Here is a 22,721-nt window from a genome sequence, read left to right on the forward strand (position 1 = left end):
ACTGTGAAAGATTTTTGGTGCTCACAACGCTGCGAACCTACCCATTCTTGGCAAAGCAAGCGATTATTGTTTTGTTACCATTCATAATCATAACCACTTACTTTTGCGAGGCAGGATTCTCAGCTCTTGTTACAATAAAAATAAACATCGAAATCGCCTGGACGTTCAAGATGACAGGCGTGTTGCTTTGTCAAAAACTCAATCACAGTTCAGTCGTTTAGTTCAGGAAGGCAACAACAGCCCTCTCATTAAATTTGCTTACGTTGAAAAAGTTCCGGCATGGCACTATGGGTAACCTTGATATTCAAATTAATACTGCTGACATTTCTTGAACAATTCATTCATTTTCTTATTTGAGCAACTCTTTAACCTGATATTTGCCGCAGGAGTCATAACGGCAATGCAATATGACACAGTACAGTAGTTGAGTAACATAATTATTACAATAGTCAATAGTATGTTAATTGAGTTTCAGGCAAAATTTAGGTAGGGGTCCGCAGAATTAATAATTTGTCTAAAGGGGTCCGTGACAACAAAAAGGTTGGGAACCACTGATCTAAGAGAAGTGTTTAAGTCATGAAATAATGGCAAGAAGGCTACCTGGCTACTTTTAGTTTTAGACACTTGTCTAAATAGATTTAACGACTCGTCTTAATTAAATCTATAGAGGTAAGGTTTTTTTTTTTCAACTTATTTGTTTAGCTATCTGGGTGTCGAACTCAGGTTCTATGAATGCACGTCAAGTAGCCTACATTATCTTTATCTATATTGGCTTCTCCACCAGTAGGCTATATAGGCTACTGTATATATGTTGGCTTACTGTATGTGTAGGTGCACTACTGACTTATACAATGAAAGTTGTAGAATGTGGAGCATCATACCTTGTTAATCCACAAAAGCTGATATAGGCTAAACATTTACTTAGGCTACTACTCGACTAAAACTTAAGCACTTGAACTGGCCTGGACAACAACACTACAAAATATTTGTTTGTTGCAAATGTGAAATACACTTGGCTTATGCATTGACTAACATAGCACCAGTAGCGTAGCCAGGAATGTTGAAAGGAGGGGTTTTGACCACCCAGCGGCGGGGGGTGTGGGGGGCCTCCCCCAGAAAATTTTGAAAAATTACTTTGAATTTGGTGCATTCTGAGAGCATTTTCAACAAAAATGTGGGTACGAATATTCCTGTAAAATGGTGCTGTCCGGTAGCATAGCAAAAGGATAAGATCATGATTTCTTTAGCATTTTTCGGAAATAAAGCTAAGTGTCGGTATTTTCTTGTTGCTAATTCCTGGCTGAGATGTTTGGTATTGGCAAAACTCGCTCTTTTAATGCAATTTTGTTTAAAATTAGGCAATTTTTTTTTAGACTGAAAGCACCATTCTCAATATCGTGACGTCACACGCGTGCCAAAGGGGGGGTTGTAACCCCCAAACCCCCCCCCCCCTTGGCTACGCCACTGCATAGCACATTAATTATAAAGCGACCTTTTGATCGCTTATGAACAATGCTTTGTATTACTTAGCTTACTGTTTGTTCAACAGTGTTGGAATTCTCCCAGGAGAAAAGTATTGACAGTTTTGATTAGTTCCTGTAGCCTGTCAACAGCTTTTACAGCAATAAAAGAGCTTTCATCTTTATGATAGCCTACCTGAACGCGAATCAATTCGTGTAATGCTGACATTATATTTAAGTCTACATCGCCTTCATGAAAATCGCCTTCAAGAAAAATATGAGTTTACTCACCCATCCACAGATAAAGTATGGAAATTAGTATTAGGCCTTACGACACTGCATCAAAAGAATTAGGCCTTAATAAAAACGGCACTTATTACAACAAACAGCGCTAAAAACTAAGGCTGGGAAAGGTTTGGTTTGTCCAGAATTGCATACTTTTTATCCTATTTCACGATCCTGTGCGAGACTAAAGCGATGGAAATATTTTAAAACGCTCAGAATAGTTTTTTCCTCACCTTGCGGTTATTGGTTGCATATTGTTAATTCAACTCTATTGCTCCAGAACAAACATCAGTTGCTTACGATGGTAGGTTTGAGTAACGGATTGTGATTCGCATTTTTTATCCTCAATAACATCGAGGAACCAAAATAGAGGTTGAGAGATATCAACGTCTACTTCATTAGCCTACTTATTATAAAACTATTTTTTTGCATTTTAAAGATATCTAACTAAGTTACAACTTTTAATGCAGCTATTTTTTCTGTCAGATAGTCCAAATGTATCCACCATATTCTTTTGAAATCTATAAAGCCTATTTGGCTGAAGCCAAACATCAACGTTATATTTACCAATTAGATAATTATAATAATAACTTAGGCTATATTCATTATCTTTTATTGTGTGTTCTGAATTACAATTTCTATTCCAGGTTTTCGCTGAAACAACTCAGTCTACAAATTACGGATGAATCTAGAGAAAGTAGCCTATCGTAGATATATTCTCCTCTCTCGTATTTTTTCTGAATAAAACCTGCATTAAAACTTTAATGAAGCCGCAGGAAGCCTAATTATGTTCGCTTTTGCGCAGTAAAATCTATCGACCCATGATGCCTGCCACTACCAAAGTTTCATCTAGATTCTAGAAAATTGGCGATATTCTTCATCTGACTTTTATTAGCTCGATAAAATATTAAAAAATCACAAAGAAGCTTCCAGACGCCTTTGACTATTTTCTGTAGGTTAATATTTACGCTACTGCACTGCTTTTTTCTTGCTTTTTTGCAACTTGGCGTGTCAAAAACCATCACCATAGTTATTGTTGTTCGCAGTTTGCGATTAAGCTATAGTTTAATGTTTGCATAATAATCAAAGACAAATTACAAACATAAAAGCCAATAATAGGCTTAGCTGAATACTAGTGATGTAGGCTAGCCTATTTAACATATTGCTTAAGAATTTCAAACGTTTATTTGTATTCACTGTATCATCAACGCTGTGTTCAATGGAAAATTGAAACACGCATCGAAATTAGTTAACGTTTAGTAGTTTTTTTTTTCATTTTGACCAAGCCACCACATTAAATGCAGCAGTAGCCTACGGTAATCTCCAATTCAGGAATTGATCATGAAAGCTGAGCTATTTAAGTACCTACAGTACTTATACAATGAAGAAGTGACATTCATTTAATTTCCCAAGACACTTGGCGTCAAATGTATTAATAGTTGAGTACAAGAGTGCCATGATTTTTATTAAGGCTACGTACATTCACGTTGTTTGAAAGCTACAAAGAGTTCAAAAATGAATGCTGTAAATTTTTATTGTAGGCTACAATTAAAAAATCACACTAAAGCCAGAGGAAAAGTATTGTCAGGCTGAAAAATCTTTCATACCTTAAAATTTTATTTTGTTTGAGCAACAGCAGTGATAAAGGAAACCTTTTTTGTTGAAAATGAGCGACCTACTTGGCGTCAGCACTGCCTTGTCTGTTTGATGATAAACAGGGGCGTTGGCAGGGGGGTCTAGGTGGTACTTTTGGACCCGGGCCCGGAATATTTAAGGGGCCCGGATTTAAAAAATTCCAAGCGATTTCAAACATTATCAAGATCTTTGTATAATCAGATTTAAAGGAATTGCCATCAGAGGTTAAAACATCCATTTCAGCCGTCAGATGGTAAAATACGGTACCCGGACATTTTGCCGAAAGACATTTTGCCGAAACCCATTTTGCCGAAACCCATTTTGCCGAAACCCATTTTGCCGAAAGACATTTTGCCGAATGGACATTTTGCCGAAACTCATTTTGCCGAAAGGACTAATTGCCGAAAGAACTAAATGCCGAATGGACAAATTGCCGAAATTATACAAATGCATTTTATGTATTATCATAACCTAATAACACATAAATGTCATTCACAAACAGATTTCACTCACAAATTATGTGCGACAGCGCGTAAGTATCCGACAAAAGTGTTATATGTATAAGCGAACGTCTAATACTGATCTCCAAAACCTGTGGAGACTGCATAGCCTATAGCCTATACTTATAGATGAGACTTGGTGTCACTTCAAACTAATACTGATTTCCAAAAACTGTGGATACTGTATATAAAGCAATTTTTAGGCAAACAACAGTAGCAAAGTAATTACTATAGTATTTCAAAGCCACTGCTTGCATGGTAACGAGACTTGGTGTCACTTCAAAATAATTATTATCAGTTCAAAGGCATTGCTTGCATAGCAATGAGACTTGCGACTTGGTGTCACTTCAAAATAATTACCAGTTCAAAGGCACTGCTTGCATAGTAACGAGACTTGGTGTTGCTTCAAAGTAATTTTTAGGCAAACAAAAAGTAGCAAAGTGATTCTATTTCAAAAGCACTGCTTGCATAGTAACGAGACTTTGTGTCACTTCAAAGTAATTTTTTTCCAAATTTTTTCGGCAATTTGTCCATTCGGCAATTAGTCCTTTCGGCAATTAGTCCGTTCGGCAATTAGTCCTTTAGGCAATTTGTCCATTCGGCAAAATGTCCTTCGGCATAATGTCCTTTCGGCAAAATGTCTTTCGGCAAAATGGGTTTCGGCAAAATGTCTTTCGGCAAAATGTCCGCGCACGTAAAACACCGGGGCCACTTCAGCCACCAAATAGTAAAATAAGAATTTAGTCTAGTAGGCTATAGTGATTCCCTAACCACGAATATTACCCAAAACACGAATTTCTAAATAAACAGGCTAATATTTGTTCAAGCTCAAAAACTGAAATGGCACAGGTAACAAGATTGCTTCCCCTATTTCTGCACTGAAAATTAGACCAAAACCGCTTTTCAGATTGCAGAAATCAGCAAATGTTTGACCAAACACCTTTCCCAAATCAAATTAAAAGCTTTCTGACTGTCTGCACTACCTTTGTTGTAAATTCTCTGGTGAGCCTAGAATGACCAGTGAAACATCAATGAAATTGAGAAGTAATACTCTAGCGCCATGTGACAAATAAAAGTTCAAAAAAGCAAACACTAGATAGAGATAGTAAGTTTTGCGGTTCAAGAAATTTTAAGATTGTGCAAGATTTGTTAAATAACCATTGACCATGATTAAACGACACCAACAAAAGTTTGTACACAACCTTTATATTCTTAACAATGTCGATGAAGGGGGCCCGAAAATAAATTGGTACCGGGCCCGAGAAATCCTGTCAACGGTCCTGATGATAAAGCTAAAAAAAATAGGCGTAGTTAGCTTTAGGATTTGATTTCGTGTGGCAATTATTCCTGTAATCTTGGCCACCTAAAGATACGGCCTGATTTGTCACATTTTGCAGAAATTTCCAGGTTTTAACATCCTCACATGTTGAAAAACAAAGAAAATTTGATTTCGAAGATTTTAGTCAGACTATTAATTTTCAATAACAGTCTGATTTTGCGTTTTTCAACTTACCTTTTCTCATTTGCTATTGCTTCCCCAAGGCAACAAAAAAGTTTTATGTCATTAGGAAACCGCAAAAAGTAAAAATTTCTCAAAAAATGTCAGTCAACCACTAGCAGTAGCTGTAATCAAAATCTGCAAAATGTGACAAATCAGGCCGCATCTCTAGGTGGCCATGCTATAATATAACATCTTCCATATCGTAGCCAAAAAGAGATACGGAGTGATTTCAAAATGAAAAGGCGTGAACAAATCGTAAGTAAAGTATTTAAGTCATATTATCTTTTGCTTTTGTTTCTGTTGTGCTGGTAAGTTCCAAAAACAATAAAAAGCAAACTATCTGCCAATATCTACGAAGTTTCAAGTCTATATGACTTAGGCCAGGGGTCACCAAATGGCGGCCCGCCACGCTGTATCGCTGTGGCCCGCGGAAGGTATCAGCGTACAAGTATAACCAAAAATACTTTTCTTGAAGGAGTTAAAGAGCACGAAGGCAAAAAATACTTTCCTGGAAGCATATTTTCGCTTTGCATACGATTCCACCGATCGACCAATCAGATTATAGTTCTAGGTGGGGGTTGCTTAAAGTTATTCCAATGCGATGTCCAGCCACACTGTCCCAGTGGTTGATTAAAACGTCTGTTTTCGAATTTTGAAATTGTCTGTGAGCATAGGGTTGCTTATTTTAAGTTTGCAAATGTCATGTAAACACTAGTGCGAGTTTCACCGTTATTGTGTTTCACGAGCAGTGTTCTCTTTATGCAAGTTTTTGTTGACAAAATGGGTCGGTGTGCCAACTCAATTTATAATAAATTGATAATATATTACATATAAATTTAGAGACTTTTTCTGATTATATTATGAAAATATTTAGCTTAGTAGGCCTACTGCAAAACTTTTTTTTTTAAGAAATATGAAACGCTTCACGATTTTGCGTGTCATCCTTGCGCAGGAGCCATGCTAATCTGTATCGTTCCAATTATAGTATATGTACTGCCGAAGCAAGTACTGCAAAATGTTGTTAATCAACAAATTCTTGCCACGCTGATGAGCACCGCAAGTGACAGTTGTCTATAATAAAAGAAAGACGGTTTTATAGATTCTCACAAAAAGGATGAAAAACCAACTCATTGCTTTTTTGAGGGAAGACTGTTCATAAATTACGACTTTTCGGTGATTTCCACAAGCGTTTGTTTCATGGCACCTGGTGTGATGATGTCTAGTTTAGCGTTGGTGGTGCCTTCAACATTTAGTTGCAGAATGGTCACTCCTTGACCTACAACAGCTGGTGCTGTTCGCCCTGACAAGGGCGCTGTGCTTGGTCTGGGGGTGCCATTCTGATGATTGTTCTTCCGCATAACTTTATAGCGACAGTTGTAGCAAGTTTAGTTTTCCAAAGTCGGTACTTGCCGGGGCGGCCGGGTGGAGGTACTTGCTTTCTTCGGCAGAGAGTGCTGCTTGTGAGTGTGGTGAAATGCAGACGGCAGCCCACATTATCAAGGATTGCCGGCTATACAGACCTCCTCATGGTATGGAAGGCCTAGTTTCTATCGATGACGACACCAGGCAGTGGTTAGCCAACGGATGCCCTGACATATAGCGACAACACGAGAGAAGAGAAGATGGTACCTGTTTTCTTTTTCCCTGTTATTGGAGCCTATTTTTCGCTGATATGTTTGCAGGTCACTATTGTTGCCTGTATTGCGATGTGTCAAACATTTCCTTGTTTACTGAAACTGTTAAGGGAACGTTCAAATATTACGTAACGCTTTTTTTCCGAATTTTTGACCCCCCTTCCCCATGTAACGCCAACGTAACGCTTTTTTCAATCCCCCCCTCCCCCATGTAACGCTTTTTCACTACGAATTCAGCACAAAAAACTACCATTTCGTACTCGAAAGCGTTACGTAACGCTTTGCTTGAACCCCCTCCCCCCCGATGTGACGCTAACGTAACGCTTTGCATAAACCCCCCCTCCCCCTCGAAGGCGTTACGTAATATTTGAACGTTCCCTAATTGCAAGATATCTTTTGCGAAGCGAAGTAACAACACCACTCTTGCTTGGCGATGAATATTCTGATGAAACCGCTCGCCTCGCTATAAGTGCACAAAACAAGTGGCCTCTATTTATTAGGCATTGTTAAAAAAGTCAAAAGTGTTGTAAAAGGAGCTTGGCCTAGCAGTAGCGTTGTTCGATTAATTTTGTTGCTACGGTATTCTAACATAACTATGAACAACATGTAACGCTGGATACTGGGTACGAAATGCGTTCTTTTCTAGCATAAGAGTCAACCTACCTAACATTTTATTAGTGCGGCCCGCCACAGCTCTCCTTAGTGCCAAAGTGGCCCGCATGCAAAAAAGGTTGGTGACCCCTGACTTAGGCTATAGTCCAGTTGCAACAGTTTTTAGTTAGGATGCTGCACAAATTCAAAAGTTTGGATCTTTTTTACCGAACGGCAACGTCCGCCATCACAATAAATATCGCATTACGTTCTCTGAGAAAAATAATCACATAGGCTACCTGGCTACAGAAAGCACTCGGCCATGAGCATTTAATATATGAAACACTTGGTAGCATAAGTTATAGCCCCTCCAGTGATTTTCAACTGATGTTCCGCGGAGCACAGGTATTTCGTGAAAGATCATCAGGTGTTCCGCAAGAAATATATTAGTTTAACTAGTATTTTATGGTTATAGGCAAATTGTTCGTAAACAATTCTTCGTAAAACAATTGCTCGTAAACAGTTGTTCGTAAAACAACTGTTGTTCCGAACAATATACATCAATTCTCAATTGCATGCACGAAGAAATGCTTTATGAAGAATTGTTTTACGAAGAATTAATTTTACGAACAATTGTTTTACAAACAATTGTTTACGAAAAAACGTCGGACACCGTATTTTATGGAACACCGGTCGAAAATTACAAGAGCTTTGCGTTTGTCTTCTGCAATTTTTGCCCGAATATCAACTTTGTGAACATCTAAACAGGCCTAGATAGGCTATGGCTCTGACAAAAACTAAAAGTGAATGAATTGTTGTGTTGTTTATTTTATTGCATCATTGTTAGATTTCGTTGGGTGTTCCGCAAGATTTTTTTAATGCACAAAGTGTTCCGTGACTCAAAAAAGGTTGAAAAACACTGAGTGCTCCATCTAGATGACCTTGGTAACTTTGGTTCATGTCGCGAGATAGCCTACTATATCTTTTCATTCTAAACCAAAGCTTCTACCATGTGTGATTTACGAGATATGGACGTTGGAGGCATTTGGCCCCCTCCAGAAAAATAATAGGGCTTGAGCAGGCGTAGCAACCACCCTCCGATCGTAGGGCCCCCGCAAAAAATGCAGGCCCCTCCGCCGGAGTTTTTGGAAGACTATTGAAATACAGGATACTAACCAGCACGTGGTCACAAACGAACGCGGAATAGCAGAGCTTATTGGTATTGAGCAGGTGGTTTCAAAAAACACGGTACGACGTAGGAAGAGAATGTTTGGTTAAAAGTGTGCTGATGATTCGAGTCGTCTTTCTGCTGAGGAAAAATTCAAATCCAGTTTTTTCTTGTTTTCACTGATCAGGCCATGTCTTCTTTTTCTTTGCGCTTTGACCAACTCGTGGAGTGGTACAAGTTGTTTGAATTTCTGTACAACGCTAGCAGCCTGAAGAAGTGTCTCAGAGAAAATGGTTGGGTTGGTTGGTGGTCACAGCGGTAAACCATAATCTTTTCGTGGGAAAATTGTAACATAAAGTTCTCGGATCCGTTCGTCTGTAGCCTATGCAATGACCGAAAGAAACACTCTTCTGAAAACGTCTATTCAAGAATTGTATTTCTGTAAAAATAGCCTCAAGGCTGTCGAAGAATGGGGGCAACACCGTACCCACTAAAACTTGTCATTACAATACAAATTACTGAGATAAAGACGGAAATTTCGTCTAGCTGGTAAGCACTAAGCAAAACAGTTAAATATGCGACCAACTTTTCAAGCAACAATTTTAAGAATGAGAGAATAGATTGCAATATTTCAAACGCACGTAAGCAGCTTCTGTGACGTAATAATGATAAGCATTATGAAGCTATTCAAGCACCTGTTGAATTTGGCTTACACCATATCTCGTAATTCAAGATTTAACGATGATGTAATGCTTAACAGGTGTGACAAAGGTGATGCAATCTTTGCTTATTTCTAGCAACAGTCCATGACGTAAGACGTCAGGTTCAGTAGACAACGGTTCTATGTGACGTTTGATTTGAAAATTGTTCGTAACATTGCGGCCCCTAGTTATGACAGTCTAACATGGCATAACTAAAAAAGAATTTAAGGACAATTTTGAGCCAATAAATAAAAACACACGATACACAAATTGTTTGAATCACTCACATTTAGGTTAATATGCAAGTACAAAGGGCATGCAAAGAATGAATAACAATAACAATAATACGCGACGATACATGAAATTGGTACCATAGGTACACGTGGTCACAGCGGTAAACCATAATCTCTTCGTGGGAAAATTGTAACATAAAATTCCCGGATCCGTTCGTCTGCATGTAATGACCGAAAAAGAAACACTCTTTCGAAACGTCTATTCAAAAAGTATATTCCTGTAAAATTAGCCCGCGGCTATCGAAACCGAGATGCAACACCGTACACCACTAAAAATTGTCACTACAGAACAGATTACTTGGATAAAGACGGAATTTTTGTCCAGCTAGCAAGCACTAAGCAAACAGTTAAATGTGCGACTAACTCTCAAGCAACCATTTCACGAATGACCAGAATAGATAGCAATATCTCAAACTCACGTTCGCAGTACTGTGACGCAATAGTGAAAGACATTGTCACGCATTTCAAACAGGTGTTCAAAGCTGGTGATCCAATATTTCATGTTTAAACAGGTTTGACACTGAAACAGGTTTAAACAGGTTTGACACAAGTCGTACGAACGATGGTGCAATCTCTGCTCATGTTTAGGAAAAATTCCATGACGTAATACGCTAAGATTCAGTAGACCTGAACGGTTTTTATATGACGTTTGATTAGGTGAACAATTGTCTGGAACATAGCGGCCCCTAGTTATGACAGTCTGACATGGCATAACTAAAAAAGAATTGACGAAAATTGTGAGCCAATGAATAAAAACACATGATACACAAATTGTTTGAATCACTCACGTTTAAGTTAATACGCAAATACAAAGGGCATGCAAAGAATGAACAGCAATAAGAATAATACACGACGATACATGAAATTGGTACCATAGGTACACACTAAAATGACGCTATATACAATGGTTTACCGCCAAGTTCGCACACCAAATCACTCGAAACAAACGTCAACTGCGAACCAGGATCATGCTGACAATACACCAACTTCGATTTGCCAGTTATTGGATTCAAAACACGAGCAGCAGTAACGCGGTTAAAAGCTGCTTTAACATTTCCAATCTTAACATTACGCACAGGAACTCTGGCACCAGCATCATCTTTGCCAATCGAATCCAGAGAATCACGTGACGTCACATAAAAATCATGCAGAAGAAAATAGTGTTTCCTATCGTTGTTAGGGCCACACTGACGACAGTTGTTTGCATGAACGCAATCCCTAACCATATGCTGGCGCAAACAATTCAAGCATTTGCCAGCTTTCACAATGACATCTCTCCGACCTTTAGGTGTCAAGCGCAAAAATTCTTTACAATTAGACAAAAAATGATATTCAACTTGACCACGTGACAAACAATAAAAACATGCCGGTATGTCACTACGTCTGGCCACACCACCGCGCGGTGCGCCAACAGCAGTCGAGTACTGCGAACTCTCTGAAATCACATTATGATGGGGTTTTACCGACGTCTGCCTAACCGGACAAGAAGGCAACTTTCCTTTGCCAAACTTTTTAAAATGCTGCGACTCACCAGAATCGCCCATTAGCATAATGCTAAAATCAGTCGACTTGCGCGTTTCCTCCCGTACTACAAATTCAAACAAACTCTGAAAAGTAGGCTCATCAGTGCCACCATACTGATCACCTAAAAAGTCAAGATAACGCTGCTTAGCGTCAAACGGGAGTCGCTTAGCCAAATCCAAAACAAAACGTCCTTCCAATTTGTCACGCTGACCATAAGCTTGCGCGTAAAGCAAACACTGCGACAAGTCATCTTTAAACTCTTTCAAATCACTGGAAGAGATAGAAGTCAATTTGCTACCATAACGATACTTTCTAATTTCTGGTTCTGCGAAAAGACCTCCACGAACCCCAAAACGCTGGGACAAGCGAGCTAACGACATTTCTATTCTGTCTTCCTCTGACAAGCCAGGGGTGTCAGAAACCAAATTAGCAATCGTTTGAGCAGCTGTCCTAACACAAGCTGCTTGTAACAAAGTCAAACGAGTTCCGTTAAAGGGCGAAGCTGCCATCAAGGCCGTAACACGATTTTTAAAGAAGATAAATGGCATATTATTACCATCGTAACCAATCAAGGCCGCCTTATCGGAAAACGTCCTACTATTTTGGTATTCAAAAAAGCAATCCTGTTGTTGAGAACTTGATTTAGCGGGAGAAGACAAGCTATATCCCTTAAGGGGCTGAGGGGGCTCAGTCAGATGCACAGCCCGATCACGATCCTCACACACGTTAAAATCAGGAGACGCGATACGCCTCTCACAACCACCCAAATTACGTGTAGCTGGGCGATCAAAAACTAGCGGCGCAGAAAACTGTGAAGGGGGCAAAACATTACTTCTGATAGCGGCCCCGTGACCTGTACGCTCTGGGGGAAGAGTTCGGCTAAAATTCGCAGGCTTTGGCTTTAGATCCTTCGGAAGATCCTTAGCTGCGGCCCCGAGACCTCCTGAAACAGTTTGAAAACATGTGGATTGTACTGGTCCACTTACAGATTGAACAGGCGTCTGGAAAAAGTTATGTAAATTAAACTGCGATTGATGTTCATTTTTGGAATGGCTAGAAGAGCCCTTCTTAGAACTACGCCGGGAGCCCAACTCTGATTGATATTCAGCTAAAACTACCTCTTTACGTTGTTCAGCCCTCAACTGAGCGTCTTTGAGTGCGAACTCAGCAGCTCTCGCTTCAGCTTTCGCGGCAGCCTCAGTTCGTATGGCCTCAGCTCTCGCGGCGGCCTCAGCAGCTCTCGCTTCGGCCTCAGCTCTCGCGGCAGCCTCAGCTCGTATGGCCTCAGCTTTTGCGGCGGCCTCAGCTCGTATGGCCTCTGCTCTCATGGCAGCCTCAGCAGCTCTCGCTTCGGCTTCGGCTTGTATCTGGAGCTCCTCTCGTCTTAGCTGTAGGTTAATTTGTGCCACTATCCGAGACAAACTCCTAGACATCCTAGTGCTTACATTTGAGGCGCTATCCTCAGGATGTATGTCAGCATCCAACATATCTGTGAACTCACTTTCTTTTTGTTCGAAGTTATTTTTTAACGAGTTAAATTCGGGATCTACCCTATCACGAAGTTCTTCCAAGATTGCAGAGTTAAAAATTTTAGTCAAAAGAGCATGGAAATGCCGTAAATCCTCTTCCAAAGTAGAGAACTTAGATCTAAAAATTAACAGTTCCTGCTTATCACTCAAAGAACCTAGGGCTACAGAAAGTTCCCCAATTTGAGTCAAAATATCCCTTCTAAGATGCCGGGCCTCTCGAACTGACTTAGCCTCATTGTTACTGGGTCCCTCCCCAGAATGGCCTGCCCGACCGCAAAGAACATCATCAGGCCTAAACTCAGTCGAGTCTACGGCGGTCGAGTCCTTGTCGCCACCGAGGGTAGACATATTAAATGTTGGGGCTAAATTTAACAATTAAAAAATGAAGTTACACAAACACATATAATTATTACAGTAGTTATAAAAAACTTAACTGCAAAGACCGTAAAAATACAAAAAAGAATTTAAATGCACGATACCGTAGCTGTACGAGTATATGAAGTCCAAAAGTCCACAAAACTTGCTTGGATTCTTCGACTTGAATCTTTAAGCACAGATCGATTGTCTTTAATTTTCTTTCTTGCCAATGAATGTCAAAGTTATTTTTCTTCAGTACCAAACTGAGAAGAAATGTCTTTAATTTTCTTTTGCTTCTGTAGACTACCAACCAACAAGATCTTCTTTTATTATTTCTTTGCTTGTGTAGCCTACCAACCAACAACTTCATTTTTATTATTTATGTGCTTCTAAGTTCCAACTGACAACAACGTCTTTATTATTTATGTGCTTCTAGTGCTTCTTGGCCTACCAGCTAACAAGTCACGTCTTTATTATTTATGGTCACAGCGGTAAACCATAATCTCTTCGTGGGAAAATTGTAACATAAAATTCCCGGATCCGTTCGTCTGCATGTAATGACCGAAAAAGAAACACTCTTTCGAAACGTCTATTCAAAAAGTGTATTTCTGTAAAAATAGTCTCAAAGCTGTCGAAAATGGAATGCAACGCGATACACCACTAAAAACTTGTCACTACAGAACAGATTACTTGGATAAAAGACGGAAATTTTCGTCCAGCTGACAAGCACTAAGCAAAACAGTTAAACATGCGACCAACCTCTTCAAGCAACAATTTTAAAATGACTAGAATAATTTGCGATATCTCAAACTCACGTAAACAGTAACTGTGACGCAATAATGAAAGACATTGTCATGCAATTCTAACAGGTGTTCAAAGGTGGTGATCCAATGTTTCATGTTTAAACAGGTTTAAACAGGTTTGACACAAGTCTTACGAACGATGGTGCAATTTTGGCTCATTTTTAGGAAAAATTCCATGACGTAATACGCTAAGATTCAGTAGACCTGAACGGTTTTTATATGACGTTTGATTAGGTGAACAATTGTCTGGATCAGCATGAAACGTAGGAATATGATGGTACGTCTGAATACTACTAATGCTAACACGCCTCGGTAATTTATGCAATGTTCGAAATGCATTATTGTAAGCCACACGCAATTTATTCATACTTGAGGATAAGTATCTGGCCCACAGTTGACTAGAGTGCATAGGTAAACAATAAGTGCGAAATAGTACATTCATTACAGCGGAAGAGCAGTTGGAAAAGCGTGAACGTAGCATGTTCGCTGTACAATATATAGCTCTAACTTGGCGCTTAATGTCATCGTCATCAGACAAAAACTTGTTTACAACAATGCCTAGATACTTGACAGTGTCAACAAATTTGATATAAGAGGTTCCCAATTTGACTTTGGGCTGCAGGTTTAGCTTTAGGTAAGTAGTATCAAACATCATGCCAACAGTTTTATCAGAATTAAATAAAATATCATGTGAATCTGCATATGAATAACACTCATTAACCAATCTTTGCAACCCATTCAAACTAGGTGCAAAGCAGCACAGGTCATCAGCAAACATTAAATGATTTAGACATGAACTGCCAACATAGCAACCTATTTCGAATTTGTTTAGGTTACTGCTCAGTTCATCCATATACACAGTGAAGAGGTATGGACTGAGTACACCTCCTTGTCTCACTCCGTTAGATACAGTAAATGAGTCAGAAAAAGCACAACCCCACCTCACAATCATTGATTGCGGGCTATATCAAAACGCTATTAGACGAATTACAGAACAATACAGAATGATTTACACGGTCGAATGCTTTGGAAGCATCAAGAAATACCGCTAACATAGGGCTACCATGACTGACATAGTGGAAAATAGCCTGCTTAAGCATGTGTACACACATGTCAGTACTGTGTTTCGATTTAAAGCCAAATTGGTTGTCACTTGTCAGCAGTGTATAGACAATGCTCAATGTGATACAAAATGAAATGTTCAAACAACTTAGAAACGACACTAGCAATGGCTATTGGTCTAAAGTTTCCAGTGTCACTGATATCAGATATGCTATTTTTAACAATAGGTACCAACACAGTCTTCAGACAACTGTTTGGTACAAACCCATGAAAAAGACACATATTAAAAAATAAACTTAGCCTATGTACAAAGCAGTAACTGGGTGGGAGTGAATAATATGCTCAGCAAAAATATTATCTGGGCCAGCAGAGCGGTTCAAAGACAACTTTCCACACAACATAAATACAGTATCAATGGTACACAAATACCTGCTGCTATCAGCATAATTGGACGAATTGATAACATAGGAATGAACAAAATCTATGGGTTGACTACTGGACTCAACAGAGTTGAGCAGTGTTCTATAATGATTTTCCCACATATGAGCTATAGTACTATTATGCTCGAAGGGGGCCCACGTTCTTTGTTGTTACGGCCCTGGGCTTGAGCTAGGTAGCCTATCCTACATAAAAAAAATTAAATTTTTTTAAGATGATATTTTTTCACTAAATGGAACACTTTAAACACTCGGCACAAACAAAATTCCAAAAATGTGCATCGAAGGACCACACTATTGGATGTATATAGGCTACCTTATCGTAGTGAAAAGGATTTCACGGGTATTTATCGCGATGCATAAAAAAGACACCCCAAAGACCACGTCCAAAACCGATGCCTGCCCTGATCGACACACCTCTTTTGGGACACATCCTACAACATAGAAGCCAATTAGCAGTAGGCTATGCTATAGCTAAACAAAAAACAATACACATGTGACGATACTCTCAAGCACAACTGCAACATCTAGACAACCGAATGAGATATGAACATTGTATGATACGAGTCTACTGCAAGTCTGCTATCCTGCCTTCGCCAGTGGTTCAAAACCACTACAAGCAGCCAATGTGAAGTGTGCGAAACTGCAAAACGTAGGTTCCCAAGAGACTACCTCAGTCTGCTCACTATCAATAAATCACTGCGCTTCTTCAGTTTTCTCAGACAAGATGGTTCTAATTCTAACCACAAAAACCAAGCCCACCATAGTCTGTTCGTGCTTGGAATAAGAGTAGGCTGCGGTAAGCGTAGGCTATTTGTAATCTGCAGGTCGCTGCAGCAGATGAGGTTTATGAACCAATCAGAAGGTAAGATTTAAATCAGCTGATTACAGTCATGCAACTCATGCACGTTACAAAGTAAATTAGTTGAATGTTTTACCGTGCCCAGCGTGACCTAGAGGGTTAGAGCTAGGGAATATTCATTTCGATGGCGTATCTTTTTTCTTCTGTGATTACCAAACAAAGTTCAAAACAAGAATCAACTCTCTGAGTGCTAGAAGGTAGGCACTTTAACAAGCAGATTTCTAATAAACCACGAACCAATCAGAAGCTACGCTGTTCATGACGTCATCAAGGTTGCGTCTAGGAGAAATTTCCTATAGTAACCTAGTTCTAAGAAGATTGCAGCAAATTTTGAAATAGTTTCTTGTTCAAGCAATCTTTTCAATAAAAATAATTACAAACAATGTGCCGCGTCTCAGAAGTTCTATATTGCTTGAGAAAAAAGCCTCACTGTCTCAGCGTTAAGGCCAAAAATAAAAGACAAAAAATGGACAGCAAATGTATTAGGCAAATAAAAGATCAATAGCCCCCTCAAAATTGAACTTTTCGAGCTTTCGCCGAAGCAAAATCAGCAATAATATCTTCAAAATCAAGATTTTGAACGTAGTCTCGTAGTAAACTTAGAAAAAATCGATAGAGCTGATAGCCGATCATCATTCATGGTAGAACGTAAATACAACTTTATCATTTTGAGCTTTGAGTAACTCCTCTCACAGCTCGCAATTGAAACACCAATGGTAAGATAAATTTTCAGACACAAGCATAAATATGGTGTCGAATCAAGTAGGTGTGATTTAGCTAACCACTGTAAAACATCAAACGCTGTTGCATTACGATCAGCGTTTTCCTGTCGTCAGCGTCAGCGCTAATTTCTAGCGCTATTTTTTGCCAGCGTCTCATAAAACAGAAATATTTCAACCAAGTTCAGGCTAACAATAGCTATAAATAAAGAGCAGGTAGGCTACTATTATGTTTTGAGACTGTATTGTAATTAGCTGCTCAGCCTATTAGTTATTTCCTTGCAGAAAAACAAGCATTTCAAAACGTTTGTCTGACAATCTGCTGCGTTTAAGACGCATATTCAGGGGCGCCGGAGCGATTTTTGACTGGATGGGCAGGAGTATGAAAAAAGGGCACTTTTGTTGCTGAAAGGCCAATTTTTTTTGTAAGTTTTAAGATAAGATATAGCGATAATGCTCATCTATCAGCTCATTATCGAGTAATGATACAAGTGTCCGCTTTACAAAGAACAATGGCACGGAAGGGCATCATGCTATTTTATAATGATGTAATATAACTTACTGTGATGGAGAATTTTGTGTCGTGAATATTATTTTGAGGCAAAAATAGAATATTATAATTAGGCTAAAAGCGAATAGCATAAATTTTTATACTGCAAAGTGTGCAGTAGCTTACATGACCTTAAAATGGCACCATTGCCCCCTCTTCCCTCCCCATCCACAGAAATTTGAGGGCAGGGGGGCATCCGCTTTCCCTGCTCCCCCCCGCTTCCGGCGTCCCTGCGCATATTGTCATTTCCAAGTGAAAACATGCGTTCCACAGCAGCGCTGGTTGGTATTGGTGTGTTGTATTTCAAAAACAAGTTAAAAACGTTTAGCCGGAAAGGTATCACTGTTCCAAGCGTGCTGTGATAGTTTAGCATGTATACATCTTTTAACGAGGTCCACTGCACCAACATCGCTCTTTTAAGGGGCATAGAGCTCTTGAAATAAAGTATATTCAACGTCCGCGATGCCATTCATGGATTTTTCGCATTCTGTCTCTGATCCCTCGTTCTCAATACATGGGTGATCACCATTTGGCGAACTTCTTCCGCATGTAGCCTATTCCAGAGAGCCATTCCAACCAACGCAAAAGCCGGTAATTCGGATGAGTCGCGCTGGCCAGAATACATTGTGAAACTCTTATTGTGAAACGAGATTTTCCATGAAAACAAAAAATGACGCTTAGCGCTTGACGCTTAAAATCGGCAAAATAGTTGACGGCGCTATCACTTCCGTCAAATGAAAAATAAATTGACGGCACTAGCCTCAGCGTCAACAAAAAGTTGACGCCGTCAACGTACAACAGTGCTGCTACGCCACTGGCTTCAACATACGCACCAAAATAACATATTTAAGATAACGTAAACACAAAATTCTAAGAAGCAGAGATTTCTCAAGTTTCCGACAGAACATGTTATATTGCATATGAAATTGACAAGTTGATTTCCATAACATATCTCTTACGATGTAGCCTACTGTAGCTTTATAAAATTAACGTTTTGATCTCTTTTATGAAACAATGAAATGATAATTATTTTAGCCTACTTGGAACCTCTGACCAGACCATTGGTCCTCAATACCTGCATGAACTTTTTGCCAAATTCTGTGTTTGATCTATTTATAAAATAGTCGTTGCTTGTTTGATATCTTGTGCTATTCATGCTGATGAATGGATGAATAGACCTTTTGCACATTCAAAATCACCAGAGCGTGACGTTTGAGTTACGCGGAGTCTGAGAGTTGAGAATCGCTGGTTTACTACGGTTTATGAAGGCGTTTCTTGTTATTGCAAGCAAGCGTGAGGTCGGTGGCAGGTGAAAGTAAATTTTTTGTGTTTATGAATTGTTGTAGATTATCGGCACACTTCAATTCTTGTTCGTTTTAATCATAGTGTTGGCTAACAGACTAGGAAAGGCAATTTAGGACGCCATTGTGAAGCGTGTGCATTTTGACCGGGAATTATAGACCACGATAGTGGCACCTTGTCTTGCAACATTTTATTTTCATTCTGCATAACATAATATGCAACGAACCAACCACATTTTATTGATGATACCAAGCATAGTCACTGGTATTTTCCTGTCGAAGATGTGAAATTGACGAATTTTTTTATGGTCCTCTCTACATGAATGCGATGGCGTGCAATACTTCGTTTATTCAACACTTCGTCCTCACTCATTTGAGGCCTTCTACCTAGGAACGGTGAGATATTCAAATGTAGACCAATACCATGTAGGCTAAGTCTTTTTCTATAAGAAACCCTTTATCGGCCATAACAACATCATGAAGTGCAGTTCATTAGCAGCTATTTTCTGCTTCAAAAGGTGAAAAAATCCGCTCCTCTGATATATTTCTTTGTCACTCACATTACCAGTGTACAACTGAAATACAAACATATTACCCCCATTTGGATCAACTCCCACTAATGACTAATGCCTTTGCAGTGTTTGTACTTTTATAGTTCGAGTACGTTTGCGACTGACGGTGAAGTGAGGACAGTGTTTGGGAACGTTCAAATATTACGTAACGCTTTTTTTCCGAAATTTTGACCCCCCTCCCCCATGTAACGCCAACGTAACGCTTTTTTTCAATCCCCCCCTCCCCCATGTAACGCTTTTTCACTACGAATTCAGCACAAAAAACTACCATTCCGTACTCGAAAGCGTTACGTAACGTTTTGCTTGAACCCCTCCCCCCCGATGTGACGCTAACGTAACGCTTTGCATAAACCCCCCCCTCCCCCTCGAAGGCGTTACGTAATATTTGAACGTTCCCTTTCGAGACGTAGGCCTACTTCAGTGCAATCGATGATGATCATGGTGCTTGGGTAGTCCTTTTTGAAGTCTGGCTTCATGGTTGCTATGATAACGTCACGATGAGGTAATATGTTCAAACTAATCAACCTTAAATACATGAGGTGCATCCATGAATGAAAAATACGGTGTACAGTACAGTACGAATGCAGAACTAATACCAAACTTTGTGCTTTAGGTCTGTATAAAACAAACCCAGGCGAAGCTTCAACACCAGCAAAAATTCAATCTTCCACCGCTAATCTATGTAGATGCAGTGCTCCTGCAGCATTTTGAGGTATTTCGAAAGTAGCCTCGTCATTAAGTTCTGCATCAATATTTTGATTTGCATGCTTAGCTTTTGAAGCTGTATAATACAAGAAATTCTTCCTATCTTTGCCTGGCAAGATCGCTTCCAATACAGCAAAGAACTGGTCGAAGGTTTACACTTCTGTAGCCTAAGTTTACAACTTAAAAGAGTTTTATTTTCTGACAAATTATACTGAAACACTGATACACGCCTGTAAAGACCACAAAACAACAGCTCAAGCAAACGTTAAACAATTTATTCGCCTGCAAACTATACGCCACTAACCCTATCGCACAGCATTCAATAGCATTCACAGCATTCACAGCATTCAATATTAAATTTGAATGCAGTGCAATTTACTAATGTGGACCGATACTCTATAAGCTTTTAATCGTTATGACTATCAACACCTAATATTGGAACTTGACATTTTGACATATTATGGATGCAAGTTTGTTTCTGTCTTGACTCTTTGTTGCAAGTGTAGATAATTTAGTGTAATTTTTTATTAGATGTTTATCATCGACTTGGCTGAGGGTGGCTGCTTGACTCGAAGACTTCATGGTCACTTCGCAGCTTCCCGTTGTGATTTACTTCAAAGATGCAGTGTACATTTGTTATTTTTCTTTGTTTCAATTGTGTTCGTTAAGCGTGCTGCATCATTTAATGATTTTGCTGTTATAATATTGCACAACAAAATAAACCAATCAATATCAATATCAATATCATTGTGAACAGCGGCTAGTCGTTCACGACTCCAACGTCACGCTCTGTTGGTTTGTTATGCAAAAGGTCCATTGCCAGGCATTGGCTTTTTTTCAGGAAATGGCAGACATTTGAAATGGTTGTCGGACCATAATCTTCCTTATCAATCGTAACCTAAATTGTAATTTGCAAAACTGCCCGTTAGCTCAGTGGATGGTCATTTTATTTTTTGTTTGGATGCGAAACGTACAAATTACAAGACAACAAGATAGGATTAAATAAAAAATAGTCGCAACAAGCAAAGAATTAGGCTACAGGCCGGTCTTGATCTTCTTTCTACTAAATTTTAGGTTTTGATCGGTTTTGATAAATAAATTTTTTCACAAAAAAGGCTGCCAATTTTATTGCTTTTATTGCTCAGTGGTTACGCGCCCGGCTCAAGATCACGCGGCGCAAGTTCGACTCTCGGAGTGTGCGCTTGAGCAACGCACGTTGACTGCTCTCCATTCAGCGGCACCTAGTGAATGGAATAATTTCCCTGGCAACAACACTTCAATAATCGGAAAACTTCACTCTGCCAATCTCGGTAACCGACTCTGCGTCAAGAGCCCCTACAATTGATTGATTGATTTTATTTCGTTGTAGGTAAATATAATACAATAAATACAGCAATAAAAAAGGAATTTCCAGCAACGGGAATCTGCGAAGAGACCATGAGTCTTCGAGTCAAGCAGATACCCCAGATTCTAATAGAAGTTCTAAAATTGCGATAAGTATAATTCAATAACGAAAATTGAGACAAGGTGTTAGAAGATGGTCACAGAGAAATATATTTAGTAGTCTATCGGTAGCATAAAGGTAATACAAAATTAATCGTGCTAATATTTGGCGATGAGTGAATATTTGTGTTGTTTTTTAAAAGAATAAAATGACAATTTACGCAAGCTCGTTGGTAAGGAGTTCCAGACTTTCACTCCGGCATATTTAATGCTGCGCTGGAGTCGGGATGAGGCGTAACGTGGGACAAAATAACAATCATTGGAAGAGTGTCTAGTAAGACGTGCATTATACATGAGTTTGGTTTTTTCAAAGTAGTGTGCGAAAGGCAGAGGCAATACATCCGTATCAAATTTAAACATGAATTTAGCAATTTCGTGTTCGTACAAATCTTTAAGCTTGAGTATGTTAAGTTTCTTATAGAAAGGTGTGACATGATCAGACCACCTGCCACCTGCTACTATTCTGACAGCCTTATTTTGTAAGGTGCTAAGCTTGTTCATTTGTGTCTTGCAGCATGAACCCCAAATCGTTATCCCATATACGATATGAGAATGTACCAGTGCGTAGTATAATTGTAATAATGTTTTGTTTGGAAGAATGTATTTGAGTTTTGACAATATCCTTACAGATATAGAAAGTTTCTTGTGGAGCATAATAATATGAGGTTCAAAATTTAGACCATTGTCAAAAATAATGCCAAGGTATTTGGCAAACTTAACTTGTTCGATCTGAGCACAATTATAAAGTACCGGTACATTGATATCTTCTGGGTAGCTGCATTTTTTTGGAGGGATCACAGAAATATGTATGCGAAACTACCAAGAGCCAATACCAAGAGCCAAGAGCCAATACAAGTATGCGAAACTACCAGCAATAACCAATCAAGGCTTTGTCAGTCCGAGGATAAAGATTCAAAACCAACCAAACCAACCAACCTGGTCCAGTTTGAACTGGCAACTCTGACAATGTCAAGTTAAGTCTATTTATTTTGTTTCAATAGCACCACATATAAACAAACAAACAAACAA

At 39.2% G+C, this 22,721-nt stretch overlaps 1 non-coding gene across 1 annotated transcript; it reads right to left on the reverse strand.

Moving 5' to 3' along the window:
- Nucleotides 1-6,288: 6,288 nt before the first annotated feature.
- LOC145780422 (U6 spliceosomal RNA) lies at nucleotides 6,289-6,390 on the reverse strand. Its single transcript, XR_014290651.1, has one exon. It is a non-coding gene; the product is annotated as a U6 spliceosomal RNA (small nuclear RNA).
- Between the last annotated feature and the right edge of the window lie 16,331 nt (nucleotides 6,391-22,721).

Source organism: Aplidium turbinatum, chromosome 11, assembly GCF_918807975.1.
Source record: "Aplidium turbinatum chromosome 11, kaAplTurb1.1, whole genome shotgun sequence".
In the NCBI taxonomy this organism is placed as follows: Eukaryota; Metazoa; Chordata; class Ascidiacea; order Aplousobranchia; family Polyclinidae; genus Aplidium; species Aplidium turbinatum.